General features: G+C 36.1%; 1 protein-coding gene and 1 pseudogene across 3 annotated transcripts in view; both read right to left on the minus strand.

Moving 5' to 3' along the window:
- Positions 1-8,177, minus strand: part of LOC114088984 (ubiquitin-conjugating enzyme E2 W-like) — a 68,966-nt pseudogene extending 60,789 nt beyond the window's left edge.
- Positions 1-19,935, minus strand: part of Sik3 (SIK family kinase 3) — a 236,237-nt gene that overhangs the window by 185,908 nt on the left and 30,394 nt on the right. The window lies entirely within an intron of this gene.

Raw genomic sequence — 19,935 nt, forward strand, 5'->3', positions numbered from 1 at the left:
AAAGTATTTATTGAGTTTTTTCTACTACTAGGAGAACAATGCAAATAAGTTACACATTTTGGTAACTAAACATAAAAGGTAATTTCCAGGGCTGGGGTTGTGGCTCGATGGTAGAGCACTTGCCTCACACATGTGAAATACTGGGTTCAATCCTTAGCATCACATAAAAATAAATAAATAAAGATATTTTGTCCATCTACAACTTAAAAATATATATATTTTTTAAAAAGGTAATTTCTGGGCTGGGGCTATAGCTCAGAGGCAGAGCGCTTGCCTAGTACATGTGAGGTACTGGGTTGGATCTTCAGCACCACTTAAAAAAATTAACAAATAAAGTTATTTAAAAATAGTTTAAGAAAAAAATGTTAGTCACTGAGAATATCTACACAGTACTAATTTTTTTAATCAAATGACAGAGTATTTATTATGAGGAATGAAATGATGAATATAAAACAATGACAGCAGTAAATGGCAGATAGTAAGACTTGGTGCATGTAACCTGACATTCTTGTTAATATTCATATTATTAGGCAAATCTTTTTTTCTCTCTCCATTTTGCATACATCCCTTTAATTTAGACTGAAGTGCTGGCATGGTTGTGCACACCTATAATTCCAGTGACTTGGGAGGCTGAGGCAAGAGGATTGCAAGTTTGAGGCCAGCCTCAGCAATTTATCAAGGCCCTAAGTAACTTACTAAGACCCTGCCTCAAAATAAAAAACAAAAAGGGCTGGGGATGTGGCTTAGTGTTTAAACACCCCTGGGTTCAATCCCCAGTACCAATAAATAACTAAATAAATAAAAAAGATTAACCTCTTATTCAAACATGATAGTATGATTTAATTTTAAACCATAAATATAACTCGGTCTGCCAAAAAATAATGTTTCTGGATGGCTACCCACTTCATGTTGGTGCTATTTCAGATTTATATGCAAATCTGGAAAAAATAAGTATGTTATTGATGAAAATCATATTTTCCCATTTAAATGAAAACCCTGATTCACCTTTGAAAAGTTAATAAAAATAAATTTAATTCCACACACAGAAGGTCTTACCCTATAATTTATTATGAGACCAATGTATTTCTCCCAATATCTATTTAAAAAGATCCATGAGGAACACATCCAAAACAGAATGCCAGGAACCTTGGCTTATTGAATTCAACAGTGTCAGAACCTGTTTAAAATAGTTCATGATTCACTCTTGGGTTAGTAAATCTGCCTGGAATCTAAAAGATTTTTTTAAGAAGGCTGGGACTGTAGTGATAGAGGCGCTTGCCTAGCACCTGTGAGGCACTGGGTTTGATCCTCAGCACCATATAACAATAAATAAATAAAAGGTAATGTGTCCATCTACAACTAAAAAAAAAAAAAAAAAAAAAGATTTTTTTAAAGAATTGTCAACTATTTGGGCTGGGGTTGTAGCCCAGTGGTAGAGCACTTGCCTCACATGCATGAGGCACCAGGTTGGATCCTCAGTAGCACACAAAAATAAATAAATATATTGTGGCCATCTACAAGTAAAAAAAAAAAAAAATTAAAAAGAATTGTCAACTATTTAAAAACATAGATATTTATTAAAAACATAGTCAAGTCAAGCATGGTGGTGCACACCTGTACCCCCAGCAAAGGATGGCAAGTTCAAGGCTAGCTTCAGCAACTTAAAGATTTTAGGGAAGTATACAAAGTTTACAAATGCCTATTTTCCAATGTCTGTTTATCCAGTCTTCCCAGGTAAAAATAAAAAGGCAGTCATCTTGCCATTCCATCTTTACTTCATCTCCTTCTACCTTTATTCTGTTCATTAGAGCCACCGGGGATCAAGCAGTTACCAGGACCAGGGTTAACTCTAAGTTACTCTCTTCTCCCACTAATACTTTGCCTCATTTGAAGCTGAGAATATAAGAAGTCTTTCATGTTCCATCACACCAAGTGAACAGTTCCAAACCACATCACAGTTGACATGGCAATTGGAGAATAAATATATTTTTGGATATAATTCACAATCTATAAAATTTACCATTTGAAAGTATGGAATTCAGTTTTTAGTACACTCAAAAAGTTGTGCAGCTATCACCACCATCTAGTTTCAGCCCAAAACTGTACCCACAGGCAGTCATATCTCATTCCCTCCTCCTTCTCAGGCCCTGGCAACTACTAATCTATTTTCTGCCTTATGAATTTGTCAATTCTGGACATTTCATTTAAATGTAATTACATACTACATTGATTTCTATGTCTGGTTTCTTATACTCAGCATAATGTTTTCAAGGTTCATCTGTGTTATAGCATTTTCAGTAGTTCATATCTTTTTATGGCTGAGTAATACTCCATTATATGGACACAGCATGTCTGTTTCTCCATTCATCAACTGATGGACATCTGGGTTGTTTCCACTTTTTCACTATTGTGAATAATGCTATTCTGAACACTTAGACATATAGGTTTTTGTGTGAATGTTTTAAATTTCTTGGATATATACCTAAAAATGGAATTGCTGGGTCACATAGTAACTAGGCTTAACTTCTTAAGGAAATGTCAAATTTTTCCAAAGTAGCTATAGCTATACCACTTTACATTTCCACCAGCACTGGATGAAAAATCCAATTTGGAGGATATATTTTATTTTCCAAAGTCTCTTCCTTTTACAAGCCTTCTGCCTTCCTCTTTAAAAAAAAAAAAAAAGTAAATAAACTTTTTTCCCCAAAAACCAGCATGTGTTTTAACTAATTTGTTTTTTTAAAACATATTCTCAAGGAAGAGCATAAGCATTAAGAATACAAATGGTATGACTATACAACACTGAGATTGGCTTAACCGGTAAACTAGAACAATCACATCCAAATGAGAACTATGCCTCACTCAGTTACTTCAGGAAATAATACAGCCCATTCCACCTTTGGAAATGCCTCTTTTGAAATTATGTTCAAGGCTAACTCATAAAGGTAGATAAATTTGGTCTTATGGTGCCATATAGCCATGTCCTTTCCTTTGAACACCAGATACCATACTACCCAGCTTTATCATCCACCTAATTTGTTTTACAGACACAAGTCCATAGATTCTTGGACACTTCCACACATCTGATCTAGTGAAAGTAAGGGAGGAAAGAAAGGAGGGGAAAGAGGTGAGTAAAGGAAGAGAGTTTTTGTTTGTTTGTTTGTTTGTTTGTTTACCAGTAAGAACATTCTTCAAAATGTAATTTTAAAATGGATCTTATATTATACTACAATTATATAAGACACTGCCATTGGAAGAGCTCAAGGATATACACGGCTCTATGTATTAATTTTGCAATTTTCTGTGATTCTATAAGTATTTCAAAATAAGTTTTTCTTTTTAAAGTACAACTGAAAGGAGACGCAGAATTTCAAAAATTTTGTATCTGGGTAGATACAAAAGGAAAATGCAATTCACATTATAGGAATCACAACTAGCCAGATAAATCACAAAGTGCATTCAAGTACACAGCAGAGGATAAGGTAGAAAAAGTAACCAGAGGCAGACTGCAGAGAGTACTGTGATAGTTAATTTTATGTGTTAACTTAATTGGGTTAAGGAATGTCCAGATAGCTGGTAAAGCTTTTCTAGGCATGTCTGCAAGGGTGATTCCAAGCGATTAGGACTTGAATTAGCAGACTAAATACTGAAGATCTGATCCACCCTCACCAATGTCTGTGGACATCATCTAATCTGTAGAGCCCCCTTCCCCAAGGGAACAAATGAAAGAAGAAAAGACAGAGGAAGGACAAATTCACTGCCTCTGCTTGAGCTCGGATATCCACTTTCTCCTGCCCTTAGACATCAGAACTCTTGGTTCTCAGGCCTTGGGACTCTAAGACCTACACCAGCAAACAACTCCTCCAAATTCCCTGGCCTTCAGCCTTGGCTCCCCCGGTTCTCAGGCCATCAAGACTCCACTGAAATATCCCACCAGCTTTCCTGATCCTTCAGCTTGCAGATAGCTAATCATTGGGACTTATCCTCCATAATCACATAAGCCAACTCCCATAATAAATCTACTCATATGTGTGTAGACATATATGAGTGTATGTATGTCTGTGTCTGTGTGTGCATATCCAATAGGAAATATATTTACATATATATTTATTTAATTTATTTATATTATCATAATATTATATTACATATTAACAATATATTAATATATTACATGTTATCCTATTGGTTGTTTCTCTAGAGAACCCTGACTAATAAAAATCCAGAATATCAAGTTAAAGAGTTCGGAACTTACCCTTGTACACAATGGAGTATTCTTGAGGGATTTTTTAATAATGCATGAGAAGAATCAAAGCAGGGCTTTAGAAAGATTAATATGGGACCAGTAGACAAGACAGACCAGAGGAAAAGAGACTAAAGGTGGAAAGACCAGTTGTTATTGCAATAGCCCAAGTATGATGTGGCGTTCAGGGCTGTCAGTAAAACCAGACCATACAGGGCTTAATGACTTAATACTCTACAATCCTCTATAAAGAGCTTTTATCTGACTCGGTATCACTATTATAAAGAAATCTCTTCTCTGAATCACTAAAAGGAAAAAAATTTTAACATTTCGATTTTCAGTAAGTTTATAAGAATAAAGTTGAAAGGGCAGAGATAGCTCTACTTACACACAATGAAACAAAAAAAATTCTGAGAGGAGTCTTTCTACCCACAGACTATGTCCCTTTAAGTAAAAAACTTGAGACGTTCTCCTGCTCTGGGAGTAAAACTCCCTCCCGATGACCGCAAGCTATCAGCTGCAATTTACCTACTATTGTAGGAAGCTTCATTGTAATAGCAAATTTCTCATTAAAGAGCCCACTGAGGTCTGGTCCTGAACAGTTTTGTGTCTCAAATGTCATAGTTTCAGAAAGCAATTATTTCCAAACGATGAAAGATGTGGACAGTTCCAACACAGGAGGCCCTGGAGCTTTGTTATGAGCCAAGCAAACAGCACAAATAATTGAATGCTTATTGGTGTGCTAGATATTCATGACACAGGATGTTCATTAGAAGGGACCCACCTTCAAAGAAGCCTCAATACATTAGAGAAAATACAAAAAAAATAAATAAAAAAAAATAAGTAACTGCAATACAAAGTGGTAAATGCTATTAAAAAGGTATGGAAGTGATGCTTTAAGAATAATAACATAATAGCTATATTTATATTCAGTCTATATAAGTCCTTTTCAAAGCATTTTCCTACATTAATTCATATAATCCTCACAACATGACTAATAGTATCCAGTTTTTATACATGGGAAAACTGAGGCACAAAGAAGTTAAACAGTTTTATCCCAGTTTTACAGCTACATTACTAACCAAGGCAATCCAGCTCTAAATTCAGGGATTTTAATTACCCACTGGCTTGCCTTTTAAAGAAGGACCAATTAATGTTGTCTTGGAGGGCAGTGAATACTAAAGAGAGGAGAAGAGAGCAGGTGTCATATTTGAAACCCAACACTGAAGCATGACTAGGAATTCACCACACAGACAAGGCACTTGGGCCCGAATGTGGGGGTTTATTTGCAGGGACCGACTGAGGGACAGAACACAGCACTCCATGCCAAAAGAATGCAAGAGCAATGAAAGCGAGTCAGGGATAAAGGCATCAGATTTAGAGGACAAGGTACAATCACAGAAGAGTCAGTTGTCTACTCTACTCACAGTGTGGATCCCAAGAAGAGAGGAGTGGCTACAAAATGAGACTAGATGGGTTTATAGTTCAGGTAAGAAGGACCCATCTGAGGCCTTTACCACAGCATGATACAAACAGATCTGCCTACTATAAGTCTAGAGAGAAAGTAGAAGGTGGCCCAGAGAACAATTAGGAAATTAACACAATAATTCTGTCAAGAAATGATAATTAGTAAATGGATGCAAGCAGACATTTTGGAAGTAGAATAATCAACAGTACTGGTGGAAAGTTGCGTACGGGGTATATGGAAAAGAAGACAGCAAAGTTTATTTCCAAGGCTCTTCTTGTGGGCAAAACAGGGTAGAAAGAGAATCGAATTTGAAGAATAAATAATAATAGCAGCTAATATTATTAGTTACTAGGGCTGGGGATGTGGCTCAAGCGGTAGCACGTTCGCCTGCTATGCGTGTGGCCCGGGTTCGATCCTCAGCACCACATACAAACAAAGATGTTTTGTCCGCCGAAAACTAAAAAATAAATATTAAAATTCTCTCTCTCTCTTTAAAAAAAAAAAAAGTAAGCTGTTACTATATTCTAATTCTATACTAAATTATAAGAATTGTCATATTTAATATTGATAAAATAAGTTCTATTATTATCATCCTTTCAAAAATGGAGAAATTGTGGCTTAAGTAAAATAAGTAGTTTATTTAAGGCCATAGTCACTTAGTACTGAAGCTAGAGAAAGACTGATGACTTCAGATAAACTTGAATTGATGGTATCTGGAAGATATCTAATGTGGATCTCTAGCAGACAGCTGAATATTTTGGATGGACTTCAGGAAAGCTGAGTTTCACAGAGAAAAACTAAAAAACACAACTACATTATTATTACTATTCCTACCACAAGCACCAAGCACTTACTATAAATGAGACATTGTGCTGAATGTTTTACACTACTATTTCATTTAACCCACGCAATCCTGAGGTAGATAGCACTATTCTTCCCATCATCACAGAGGAACAAACAGAAGCACAGAGAGATAAAGTAAATCAGTCTTGTCTCTCAGACAGAAACTAATGCAACCAGATTCAAAAGCACGTCTTTCTGGGTGGATCAGGGCAAACAGAAACTGGGGCTGAAGATGGGTTGGAAGGAAGAGTCAAGGACCGAGTCCAAAAGAATATAACCACGTGAAATGCAGCAAGAGAGGCAGAGCAACAAGGGTAGTAATAAGCAAATGAGGAGTGGCAAGTTGGGGAGAAAGAGAAAACCCAGAAGACACTTCTGTTCAGAAGGCTAAAGGACAGGAAATTTTTAAACTGGGCGCAGTGGTGCACACCTGTAATCCCAGCAGCTCGTGAGGCTGAGGCAGAAATACCGCAAGTTCAAAGCCAGTCTCAGCAACTTAGCGAGGCCCTAAACAACTCAGAGAGACCCTATCTCTAAATAAAATATAAATGGGCTGGGGATGTGGCTCAATGGTTGAGTGTCCCTGGGTTAAATCTCCAGTACCAAAAAATGAAGTAATAAACAATATCAAAAAGAATAAGAGGTTAAGTTAAGTAGGTTTAGCTGGGACAGAAAATTACCTTAGGCATATAAAAGAAAGGGAGGGAAAGAAATGGAGGTAGTTATGGAGGTAAATAAAAGAGGCACTAACAGGAGTCTGTGAGCTTTTTCTCTAGGCTTTGTGGGTCACATCCTGTCCCATATACTTCTTTTCTAACAGCCTGTAAAAATGTAAAAAGGTATTTTTAGTTGGGGATGGAAGTACACAAAAACAGGCCAAAGGACAGAGTTGAGCAGCTGGCAATAGTTTGCTGGCCCCTTCTTAAAGCATAATGGTTAAAAGTACGGACTCTGAAGCCGTAGGTTAATAATCAGCTAACTGTTGTCTGGGTGTCCTTAACTTCTCTGTGCCTTGATCCTCTCACCTGTAAAATGGGGATAACAAGCACTACCTCATAAGGTTGTTGTGAGGATAAGTACTTAGCTATAGTTATGGTTTGTGTTACAGAGCTTTGAAATGATTCCAAATATAGTGAGCTACATAATGTTTTGAAGCATATTCCCAACTCCCTTCAAGAGTGCACCCAAATAGAGATCCCATGTGACAATTTGAAGTAACTCCCCCTACTCTAGGGAATGTTACATCAAGCCTTATCAAACTCTCCATGAGTGAGTTACTGACCAAGTAAATGACCTTACCTACTAGACTTCAAAACACATACGAACTCAAAGAGTTTGACAGACACTTTGAGTGCTTAGGCCAGGAGAGGACTACACTCAGCTGCTTCTCCAAAGACAGAGAGCATGTGCTATGACAGGCTGTGTACTGTCAGCCACCTTTCTGAACACGGAAAGCTTAGGCTGTGACAGGGTAACACCCTGTTAGCCTTGGAGCTAATCTCCAAAGTCTCACCCACCAACACCTGCACCACCCTTTAGCATGCAGGGACCTCACCTGTCTTTGCAGAGCTCCACTGTGGTGGTCAAGTCAGCTTCTCCAAGAACAACTTGTTCTCCAGAGAACATCTCCAACTTTAATTAAACCTATTTTCCCCTTGAGGTCCATCCTAATTAAGCAACTGGACTTTAATATTTGGAACTAACTCATTATGTGGCTATACACCTGGTCTACAAAGTCCTTGCAAGATTTGTTCACATCATTCTTCCCTCTTTATACACTGTGAATCTAAGAAAAAATTCTGTTTGTATGGCAATTTATCCATGTGGCTTGCAAATTCATACTCTTGTGAAATCATCTTATAACTTTCATCATATACAACTGTTTGAATGTGTCTGACTCTAAAATTCAGGTGCTAACAATGTGGTGGTATTAAAGGTGGTACCTTTAACAGGGAATTGGGTCATGAGAGCTCCCCTCTTCATAAGTGGGATTAGGTGCCCTTAGAAAGGGGTTTAGCAGAGAGTTCACCCCTTTTGCCCTTTCACTTTACTCTGTGTAAGGATACAGCACTGCTCCCCACTGGAGAAGCATTCCAGGTGCCACTATGGAAGTAGAGACTAGAATCTCATGGGAGAACACACTGGTCAGCATCTTGATTTTAGACTTTACAACACCCATGCTATAAAAAATAAATTTCTCTTCTTTATAAATTCCCAGCCTCAGGTAGTCTGTTATAGCAACACAAATAGACAAAGATAACTACTAAAGGAAAGCCTCACCTGCATGGAGGGTTTGCTGGAGGAAGGGGAGACAGCAGAGAACCAACAGCAAGGGAAATACAGGAAATTGGAAAAGGTCTGATTAATAAAAAGAAGTCCTAAGAAGCAGCAGCAGGAGACCAAGAGTTTCTATCCTAACTGTTGGAGAGAGTGCTCACTGGTTTGGAGGACCAACTGTCCACTTCCAACATTTCAAATGTACACATCTTTTGATACTTTCTTGTCTTCTAAAACTTGGCTCTGCATATAAACTCAAGCAAGGATATACAGTATTGGGGAAAATGAAAAAAAAAATGGGAATATAAAACTTTTAAGTCCATCATTAGGGGAAAGGTAAAACAAAGTCATGCAAATCTATATAATGAAATCTTATGTTGCCATTTAAAAAAAAAAGAGGGCTGGGGCTGGGGCTCAGGGTAGAGCTCTCGTGTGGCATGTGTGAGGCACAGGCATGGGGTTTGATCCTCAGCACAGCATGAAAATAAAATAAAGGTATTGTATCCACCTACAACTTTCTCTCAGAGAGAGAGAGAGAGAGAGAGAGAGAGAGAGATAAGCTCACATGAAGAAATTTCTATAACTTACTTTTTTAAAAAATATTTTTAGTTATAGATGGACACAATGCCTTTATTTTATTTACTGATTTTTTTGTATGGTGCTGAGAATCAAATCCAGTGCCTCCCACGTACTAGGCAAGTACTCTACCACTGAGCTACAACCCCCAGCCCTGTCACTTAATTTTTAATTAAACTCTTTTGGAGAGAATTGTAGTCCCATGGACTTATAAGAAATAACAGAGAGCCCATGTCCTCCTCATCTAGTTTTTCTCAATGATTTCCTCTTACAACACTATAGGTCAATACCATAATTTAGCTTTTGATTAACCTGTTATATCCCAAGTTTTCAACTCTCTGAAAAATTTAATGAAACTGACACAAGTGCATTAACATAGGTTGGAAATAGAGCTTCTATGTGTTATTACATTAATTGAATATTACAATTATTATGTTATATAATTCTACTATTATGCAGTTCTATTAAATATTATATATTATACTTAATTTTTATAAATGTTCCACCTCTGGGACAATGGGACAAAATGAGTTTTAAAAAACCTTAGACCAGCATGCATGCTGTTCAGTGCTCGTGTAATTTGAACATGCACAGAAGGAGATAAACATTAACTGTCAGTAGCTGACACCTCCAGAAAGTGAAAGGTTAAAGGAAGAGGAAAATGGAGGGCACTCACTTTTACTTGTGTACATTACACTAACTTTTTTACTTACAAAGTACATGTAGTATACTCTAGAATATAAAAGGTAAACAGGTTAGATTTTTAAAATATGTAAGGGCACCTATTCCTTCAACCAAGAGGATTTAATATTTGGAAGCACGAGGGAACTGAGGAAGGTCACACTGAAAACCCCTATTTACTCAACAAGCAGAAAACAAACAGTGGTAACAAGGAACCTGACACAACCTACTCAGGGCCAGGCTCTGTCCCAGGCACTGGATAATCAAAAAATATGCAGACAAGAACAATCTCTGATCCAAGGAGCTTGCAACCTGGTGGAAATAAACAAAACATAAATTTCACAATTACGATCACCATTACAGAACAGCACTGCAGTTTAGATCACAGGTTCTGGGTCAGAATGCCCGGGTTCAAATCACAACTTTGCTACCAAATGGCTGTGTGATATGAAGCCATCAACTTAAAGCCCCTTGCTTCAGTGTCCTCATAACTGTAGGTCCTATCTATTTATCTACCTATCTAACTCACTGAGTTGCTGGGAAGACTAAAAACTTCCTAAATGAAAAGTACTTAGAACAACCTCTGACACACAATAAATAGTCAAATATTCGCTGTTATTGTTGTTACTCCCACTACCATTAATTATTTCCAGGGAATCTAATCTACCTTGAGGCAAAAGGAAGGTCAGGGAAAACTTTCTTGAGACAGTGACATAAGTCCCAAAGACAAACATAAATTAAACATATAAAGGGGAAAAGGGTGTCTACGGAAAGAACAAAATACGTGAAGCTGTCTGCTAACAATGAACGTGGCATGTAAAGATCTGCAAAAGGCCAGTGAGGCTGGGGCACTGAAAAAAGAGACGAGGCTGGAAAACTAGAAAGGACACATTAAACTTAATAATTTATTATTTATCTGGAAATGAAAGGAACTGTAGGAAATAATATAATAAATGTGTTGTTTTTTCTTTTTTCAGAAGGTCACTCTGCTGATGTACAGAGCCAGCTGCGATGGAGGGAGGTGACACCAGCCTAAGGAAAATGGGTGAAGATTTAGAAAGAATAGTCATTCTGGTAACAGAAATGAAATCAACTACAGACAAATGAGAAGACTACTAAAGAGAATAACAAGCACAGATGTGGCTAGAACTCATGAATTAGTAATAGAACAAATTAATATGATTAAATCATTTCTTTAGGCCCCAGACAGAGCAGGAACAGAGAAAAAGACCAGCATTGTTTGTTTCACAGCTGGAGAAGTACACGGCATGTGGGAGAGGAGAACAAAGATGCAGGAGAACTGAGGATACTTATGACTCACTGAAAGTAACCAGTCACAGAGTCCATATGGGATAAAGTCATGCCATCGAGAATGTCTCAAATTGGGAGTCAGGGAAGACTTAAGGAGGTGGCAACCTTAGTGAAATCAAAAGATTAAATTCAACAAATGGCAGAATTTAAAAGACAGGAAATTGTATTCACAAAGTAAAATTTTCCAAGTTTATGATTTCAGATCTGGAACACTGGCCATGGACTAGACTGCTATAAAGAAGTGAAGGAAACATAGCTGGGACAAGAAAGATCAAACAGAATGAGATTAGCATGTTAGACAAGCAATTTAATTTTAAGGAATGTTAAAGGCACTAAGGGCACATGAGAACATGGAAAGAAAGTAAACTATTTACAAGAATCAGAAGTTAAACTGAGTTACGCACTCAAATATGACACCCTAAGGAATGCTAAGTATCTGGAATAAAACAGGATGCCTTACTAGTAGCAAGGCTTAATCTATTTGTTTTCCAATAATTTCCAAGGACTTCCCTAAATAGCCATTCCTGACAAAAGCTCTTAAAAAAAGAAATAGAAAAGTCAGGGCAGGGTCTTGTTCAATTGCTCAGGCTGAGCATGAACTCAGGCCATGATCCTCAGGCCACAGCCTTCAAGCAGCTGTGATTACAGGCACAAGCCACAATGCCCAGCTCAGAAACTCTTAAATTGATGACTATTTGTCACAAGTAGAGAGTAAGTATCATGTACAAACTAAAAGCATAGAAAAGCCACAGACTGGGAGAAAATCTCTGCAAAACACACATCTGATAAAGAACTGGTACTCAAAATACACAAAGAAAAACTTAAAAGTCAACAATAAGAAAACAACTCAATTTAAAAATGGGCAGAAAACCTGAACAGACGCCTCAACAAACATGAAACACACATAGCAAATAAGTACAAAAAGATGCTCAACATTAGTCTTTTGGGAACTGCAAATTAAACCGGCAATGAGGTAACACTACACACATATTAGAATGAACAAAATCCAAAGCACTGATAACATCAAATGGTAGTGAAAACAACAGGAACTATCTTTCATTACTGGCGGGTATTGTGACTTTGGAAACCAACAGTTTCTTATAAAACTATATATTTTTATCATATGATCCAGCAATTGTGCCCCTGGCATTTACCCAAACAAGTTAGAAACTTATGTCCACATAATAATCTGCACACAAATATTTATTCATAATTGCTAAAACCAAAAGCAACCAAGAAGTCCATTAATAGATGAATGGGCAAATAAACTATGGTACATCTAGACAATGAAATATACTTGCTAAAGAGAAATGGCATATCAAGCCAAAAAATGCCATGAAGGAAACTTAAATGCACGTTACCAAGTGAAAGAAGCCATTCTAAACAGGCTACATACTGTATTTTTCTAAATATATCACTTTCTGCTAAAGTCAAAACTATGGAGACACTTAAAAGATCAGTGGTCTCCGGGGATCAGGGGAAGAAAGAGATAAATAGGTGTTACAAAAGGGATTTTTAGGACAGTGAAAATATTCTATATGATACTATAATGGTGGATACATATTGCACATTTGTCAAAACTCATAACAATGTACAACACAAAAATGTAAATGTACTGTAAACTATGAACTTTAGTTAATAATAATGAACCAATATTGCTCGTTAACTGTAACAAATATACATGATTAGTGAAAGATTAATATTGAGACAAATTAGAAGTGGAAGGGGAAATAACAGGGTATATGGGAATTCTCTGCACTCTGGGCCCAATTTTTCTGTAAACTTAAAACTGCTCAAAATAATAAAGTCTACCCATTTAAAGAAATTAAACGCATTATCATGTGAGTCACACAGAGATAACTGTGTCTGCTATTGGTAAGGTAATATATTTAAGAGGTTAAGAGTGCAAACTTTGCTTGGGCTCAGTCTGGCTCTTCCACTTACAGGTGGTATCACTTTGGGCAAGTTATGAACTGCTTTAAGTCTCAGTATCTTTGCTGGTAAATTGGGGATAATCATCATGAAGTTGTTAGGAAGATTAAATGAGTTCAAACATGTGAAAGCAGTTAGAATAGTGACTAGAAGAGTTAAGTGTTCAATAAATGTTAGTTCCCTATTGCTAAAAGATCTATAAACCTGTAAGTCAAAATTTACATGGGGAGCCAGTGGTGCACGCCTGTAATCCCAGTGGCTGGGGAGACTGAGACAGGAGGATCACAAGTTCAATGCCAGCCTCAGTAATGGTAGGCACTAAGCAATTCAGTGAGACCTTGTCTCTGAATAAAATACAAAATAGGGTGGGGATGTGGCTCAGTGGTTGAGTGCCCCTGAGTTCAATCCCTGGTACAAAAAAAAAAAAAAAAAAACCAGGGCCTCATATATGCTAGGTAAGAAATCTATCACTGAGCTTCATCCCCAGCCCTTTTTATTTTGATACAGGGTCTTGCTAAATTGCCCAGGCAGACCGTTTACTTTGGAATCCTTCCACCTCAATTTTCCAAGTTGCTGGGATTATAGGCATGTGCCATCACAGCCCAGTCAGATGTGATTATTTTCTAAGATTGTATATTTTAATAAGAAAACAATTTTTTTTTTTTTTTTTTTTTTTTTTTTGGTACCAGGAATTGAACCCAGGGCACTCAATCACTGAGCCACATCCTTAGTCCTCTTTTAAAAAATGTTTTATTTAGAGACAGGGTCTTGCTAAATTGCTTAGGGCCTTGCTAAACTGCGGAGGCTGGCTTTGAGCTCATGATCCTCCTACCTCAGCCTCCTGAGTTACTGGGACTACAGATGAACACCACCATGCCCAGCCAAGAAAACAATCTTTTAAAAAACTAAAATAAAAATGGAAGTGTGGAAATAGGCAGATTTTCTATACTCACATGCAAAAAGGCTGAGTTTCAAAAACTGCATTCAGACAAAGTGAAACCCCCAGTATCTACCTAAAAATATTTTATATGCACAAAAAAGGTATGGAAGAACACATTACAAATGGTTAACAAGTTACCTCTGCAGAGTAAAACTGGGAACAGGGTAAGGTTTTTTTATAAATTGGACATTTTATAATAAACATTCTTTTTTTTTTACTTGCCTTTGTTTAAGTATAAAAGAAAAAATAGTGAATGTCACATTATATATACACAGTGAAATATTGTATTTTTAGTAAAACAAAAATAGGCTAATATTTCAGTAGAATAATATTTTCAGTATGAACCACAAGCTTCCTGATTTTCCTGACAATTTCTTGACCCCAAAATATTATGACATTTGGAATATATATTCTGTTATCAAAATTTCCCCAAGAACTCTTAAAGCAAAACATGTCAACTGTCTGACTTCTCCAAATGGACCATCATATTCAATTTCCAATTGCCCTCTCACAAAAACCAGTTTCAGTTCAAAAGTGAACTGACTAGTCAAAATATTTAACAACATAACACAAAATATTGGCCCAAACTGTAGCCCATATATCCAAAATATGCCTAGTAATAGACAGCAACTATTTAAAAGTAACTATAAGGAAATATAGTAACTTAAAATTCACTTCAGTTTCAATTCTGAATCATTTTTCAGACACTAAACTGGAAAAAAAAAATATTTTAAACCATTTATCACCTCTAACTAAATGCAGGCTTTAGTGCCCAAATCACTAAGTGTGGAAAAACTGTGCACCCTCTAGAAGACTATCAATGTAAGGGTGTTTCCAGAAAACTGGTTCACACACATAGCAGGAAAATCTTGTATAGGTTACTCAGCTACCAATTTAATTCCCCAAACCAGTTTGGAAACTACTAGAAGTAAGTCACCAAAAACATGTAAAACAGGATATTTTTTAAAAAGTCATTCACTGTGAAAGCCCATAATGTGGTTCAAGTTTATTACTGAAGTCAAGACAGTTAAATTTTCTTCAAGATGAACTTGAAAGTAGCTTTAGGGGTTTACTATAATATCATACTTAGAAATTTTCAGCTGATAAAATGAATTACATGACAAGTAGGGGGGTTTTAGCTTCCTTATAGTTAACAGAATGTATCACATGAAGATATACCTGATACTAACTATTCAATATTCATCAAACTGAAATAAAAACTATAAGTTGTTAAAATTAAACACCCTCCCCTTTCCCTAAAACTGTCAGTTCAAATAAGTTTAACCTAATATGATCAGTACCCATGTCTCAGAAGATATGAACACTGAACTCATAAATTCATGAGCTTGGAATTCCCCCAAGAAGGGGAAAAAGATTCATTACCTCTCACCATATCGGTTAACAGGCATGTGTACTATCTTGGTTTCTAGAGCATCTATACTCAGAACCACTAAGAATGGCAGCCTCCCCTGACCAACCTAAAGTCAGCTGCCAGGATACTTGCAACCAAAACGACCTAGTTTCACTTTTTCAGAAAGTAAACAATCCCTTTGGCCTGATTTACCAAGAAAGATGTGAGTAAAAAGAAATTTTGAGGAGCAGAGCATACCCAGATTTTAACTTCTTATAATTAATCATAAATTAATAAAGTTTCTTAAAATGTCTCATCTTAAAAGAGAAAGACAAATTTTGTAACGTTGTACCACTGATTACAAATTGCATGCTCCACATCTCATATTCAATCAGAAAAAAATAGCTCTTCAGGTACACTGATAACTTTTATCATGTGCTAATGAGTATGAGTATCAGAAAGATCTAGGAAAGGTGTGCCTGTAGGAGCCCAGCTTTAACAATTCAGGAGAATGGCAGATAAAATTAAGGTCAAAATCCTTCAGTATTTATAAAATTGGGATCACTACTGTGCTGAGACTAACTTGCTTTTGACTGTAATGTGTCAGTAACTGGCTAGACTTTTTTTTAATTAATAATTTAGGGCTAGGAGTGTAGTTCAGTGGTAGGGTATGTGCTTCCTATGTATAAGGCCCTACGTTCAATCCCCAGCACCAAATATAATAATAACTTAGTGTTCATATTATCCAATGTATAACATACCTCATTACCAAAGGGAAAAAACCTGTAACCCTACACTTTACTAATTATCTCTTGGAGCTACCTTAAATAAAAATAGCATACTTCTTTTTTTTTTTATGGTTAGATTTGAGTTTATTTTTTTAATTTTTTTTCCTTTAATTTTTATTGTTGGTTGTTCAAAACATTAAATAGTTCTTGACATATCATATTTCACACTTTGATTCAAGTGGGTTATGAACTCCCATTTTTACCCAGTATACAGATTGCAGCATGGAAGAGCATGAGAAGAAGATTAACATTAAACAGGGGTGAGAGGTGGGAGGGAAAAGGAAAGAGAAGGGAAATTGCATGGAAATGGAAGGAGACCCTCGTGGTTATACAAAATTACATACAAGAGGAAGTGAGGGGAAAGGGGAAAAAAAAATAGCATACTTCTTATTGCCTCCCATTCTTCAGTCCTTTTTCTTTATTCTTTGAGATTGCTAATTCAAAGCAATCTTGAGCAATAAGTACTGGCTCAGCATTCTTCCTGTTCATCTATCTACAAGGCATTTTACCTCTAGTGGCAGTTCAGTACCTAACCAAAGATCACAGTTCTTTTCTACTGATAAGCACTGTCATAAATAACTATTACAATTCAGCATGTAATCTTATCAGCCTTTATAATTATCAACTGCTACCCAGAATTTGATTTGTCAATTGTTATAGCTCCTTTTTTTAAAAGGTGCTTTAAAACAAAAGTTACACTTAAATTCTTTCCAGAACAAAGCAATTAGTAACTAAATAACTTACAAACAGAGTTCTCTTAAAACAAACTTAAAGATAAACAATGTACTTTTTATTTTGAGACAGGGTCTCCCTGAGTTGCTGAGGCTGGCCTCAAACTGGAGAGCCTCCTGAGTCAGCCTCCCAAGTTGCTAGGATTACAGGTGTGCACCACCACACCTAGCTGTTTTTGACTTTTAATTGCTAAAAATTGTGTTAGGCCAACACAGTGGCATACTCCTGTAATCAAAGTGAATGAAGGGACTTGGGAAACTGAGGTAGGAAAGTCAAATGTTCAAGGCCAACCTGGGTAACTTATCAAGATGTTATCTCAAAACAAAAATTTAAAGGTAAGGGATACAGCTCAGTAGTATAACATTTTCCTAACATGCACAATGGGTTCAATCCCCAATACAAAAAAAAAAAAAAAAAAAAATTAATTAAAAAAAAGGAAGGGTGAAGGCTGATTTTATTTTAATTATGAACTGTATTTAAAATAGTAAAATAGGGCTAGGGATGTAGCTCAGTGGTAGAGCAGTCACCTAGAATGTGTGAGACACTGGGTTTGATCCCCAGAATTGCAAAAATAAATAAATAAATTTTGGGCTGGGGTTGTGGCTTTGTGGAAGAGAGCTTGCCTTGCATGTGTGAGGCATTGGTTCGATTCTCAGCACCACATGTAAATAAATGAATAAAATTAAAATCCATCAACAACTAAAAAAACTATTTAAAAAAGTCATATAAAAATAAATAAATTTAAAATAGTAAAATAAAAAGTCTAAAATAATCACTAATACATTAATAAAGGAAATGATTTTTTCTCTCTTTTTATTTTCTTTTTACAGAATATCAAACAACCCACTGACTTTTGAAAATAATCAATGAAAACAAATTTTAAACTTCATACTATATATCACTGGAGAACACAGAAACGTGCATGTGTCTTAAGGCAAAGTACTCTATATAAAAGTGTTTAACAAATTTATTTGTTTATCATACTGTACATGATATTTTCATACAAATTTTGTAACTTTCTTCAAGTCTTCAATTTTTAAGATAATCTTCAAATATTTTAATGAGCTAAGATTCATTAATTTTTTTACTCATATCAATTTAAGTTTCTTAGACCAAGAAATCTGGTCTTCACTAGAATATATGCTTTTTCTATCAAACCATAGTTTAGTGTGGGTGAATGTCACCTCACATAAATATTTTTATCAAGTATTATTAAAATCTAATGATTACTCAAAGCACATTGCAGTTGTCACAGGTACATGAAAAAGTAGCTAGAACAATAGGAACAATAGGCACAATTCTTAAGAGAACAAATGAATAAGCTGGAATTCAACATATAAAACTTGTTCATCAAAGGACACTATTACCAGGCACAGTGGTATACGCCTATAATTCCAGCTTGGGAGGCTGAGGAAGGAAGATAACAAGTTCAAAGCCAGCCTCAGCCACTTAGCAAGGCCCTAAGCAAGTTAGTGAGACCTGTCTCAAAATAAAATATAAAAAGGAATGGGGATGTGCCTCAGTGTTAAGCGTCCCGGGGTTCAATCCTTAGGTTGGGGGGGGGATACTACTGAATGTTAGAGATGTACCTCAGTAGTAGGAGTGCTTGTGTAGCATAAGCAAGGCCCTGGGTTCAATCCTGAGCAATACACACCATATAAGATGCTATTGAAAGAATACAAAGATAAGCCATAAAATGGAAGGAAATATTTGTAAAGCATTTATTTGATAAAGAATTTGAATACAAAATATTTAAAGAATTCTCAAAACTCAACAACAACAACCCAATCTTTTTAAAATGGGCTAGATAGAGCTGAGGGAAGAGTTCAGTAGTTAAAGCTCATGCCTAGCATATATGAGGTCCTGAGTTCAATCCCCAACACCACCATCAATCAATCAATCAATTAATTAATAAAATGGGTAAGTACTGGGGAATGATTGGCCAAATTATTGTGCACACATACAAATATGTAACAACAAACCCCGCCATATATACACCTTAACGCATCAATAAAAAATACATAAGAAAATAAAGTGGGCAAAAGATTTGAAACAATACTTCACCAAAGAAGATGTTCAGAATGGCACATAAGAATACAAAAAGATATTCAATATCATTAGTTATTAGGGAAACCATAAATTAAAACCATGAAATACCACTATATAATAACTAGACTACTAGCATGTAATTTAGAAGACATCACACTAGCACTGGTAAGATTTCAGGCAACTGGACCTCTCATATCTCATACACTGCTGGAGAAAAGGTAAAATGGTAGAGCTACTTTGGAAGACTATTTGGCAGTTTTTTAAAAAGTTAAATATAAATTTACTAATCATGACCCTCCCATTTCACTCCAAGTTATTTATCTAAGTAAAATGAAAATATAAACTAAAAGAAATGAAAACATACCTCTATGCAAGGCTGTACATAAATATCACAGTTGCTTATTCATAACAGCCCAGAATTGGAAACAATCCAAATGTTTATCAGTAGTTTAAAGGGATAACCAAATCCTGTTGCATCTATACAATGTAACACTGCTCCGCAAATACAAGTAGCAAACTCTAATACAGACAACAACAATGAATAAATCTTAAAAACAAGATGCTAATTAAAGAAGAATACATCCTAGAGGAGGGCCACTTAGATGAAATTCCAGAAAAGGCAAAACTAACCTATGATGATAGCAAATCAACAGTTTTCTGTGAGGCGAGGAAAGTGGGAATGAATGCAAAGAGCATTAGAGAACTTTGGGGGATAACAAATTGTTCTATATCTTGGTTGTGTGGGGA

The sequence above is a fragment of the Marmota flaviventris genome, chromosome 9 (assembly GCF_047511675.1).
Source record: "Marmota flaviventris isolate mMarFla1 chromosome 9, mMarFla1.hap1, whole genome shotgun sequence".
Lineage (NCBI taxonomy): Eukaryota > Metazoa > Chordata > Mammalia > Rodentia > Sciuridae > Marmota > Marmota flaviventris.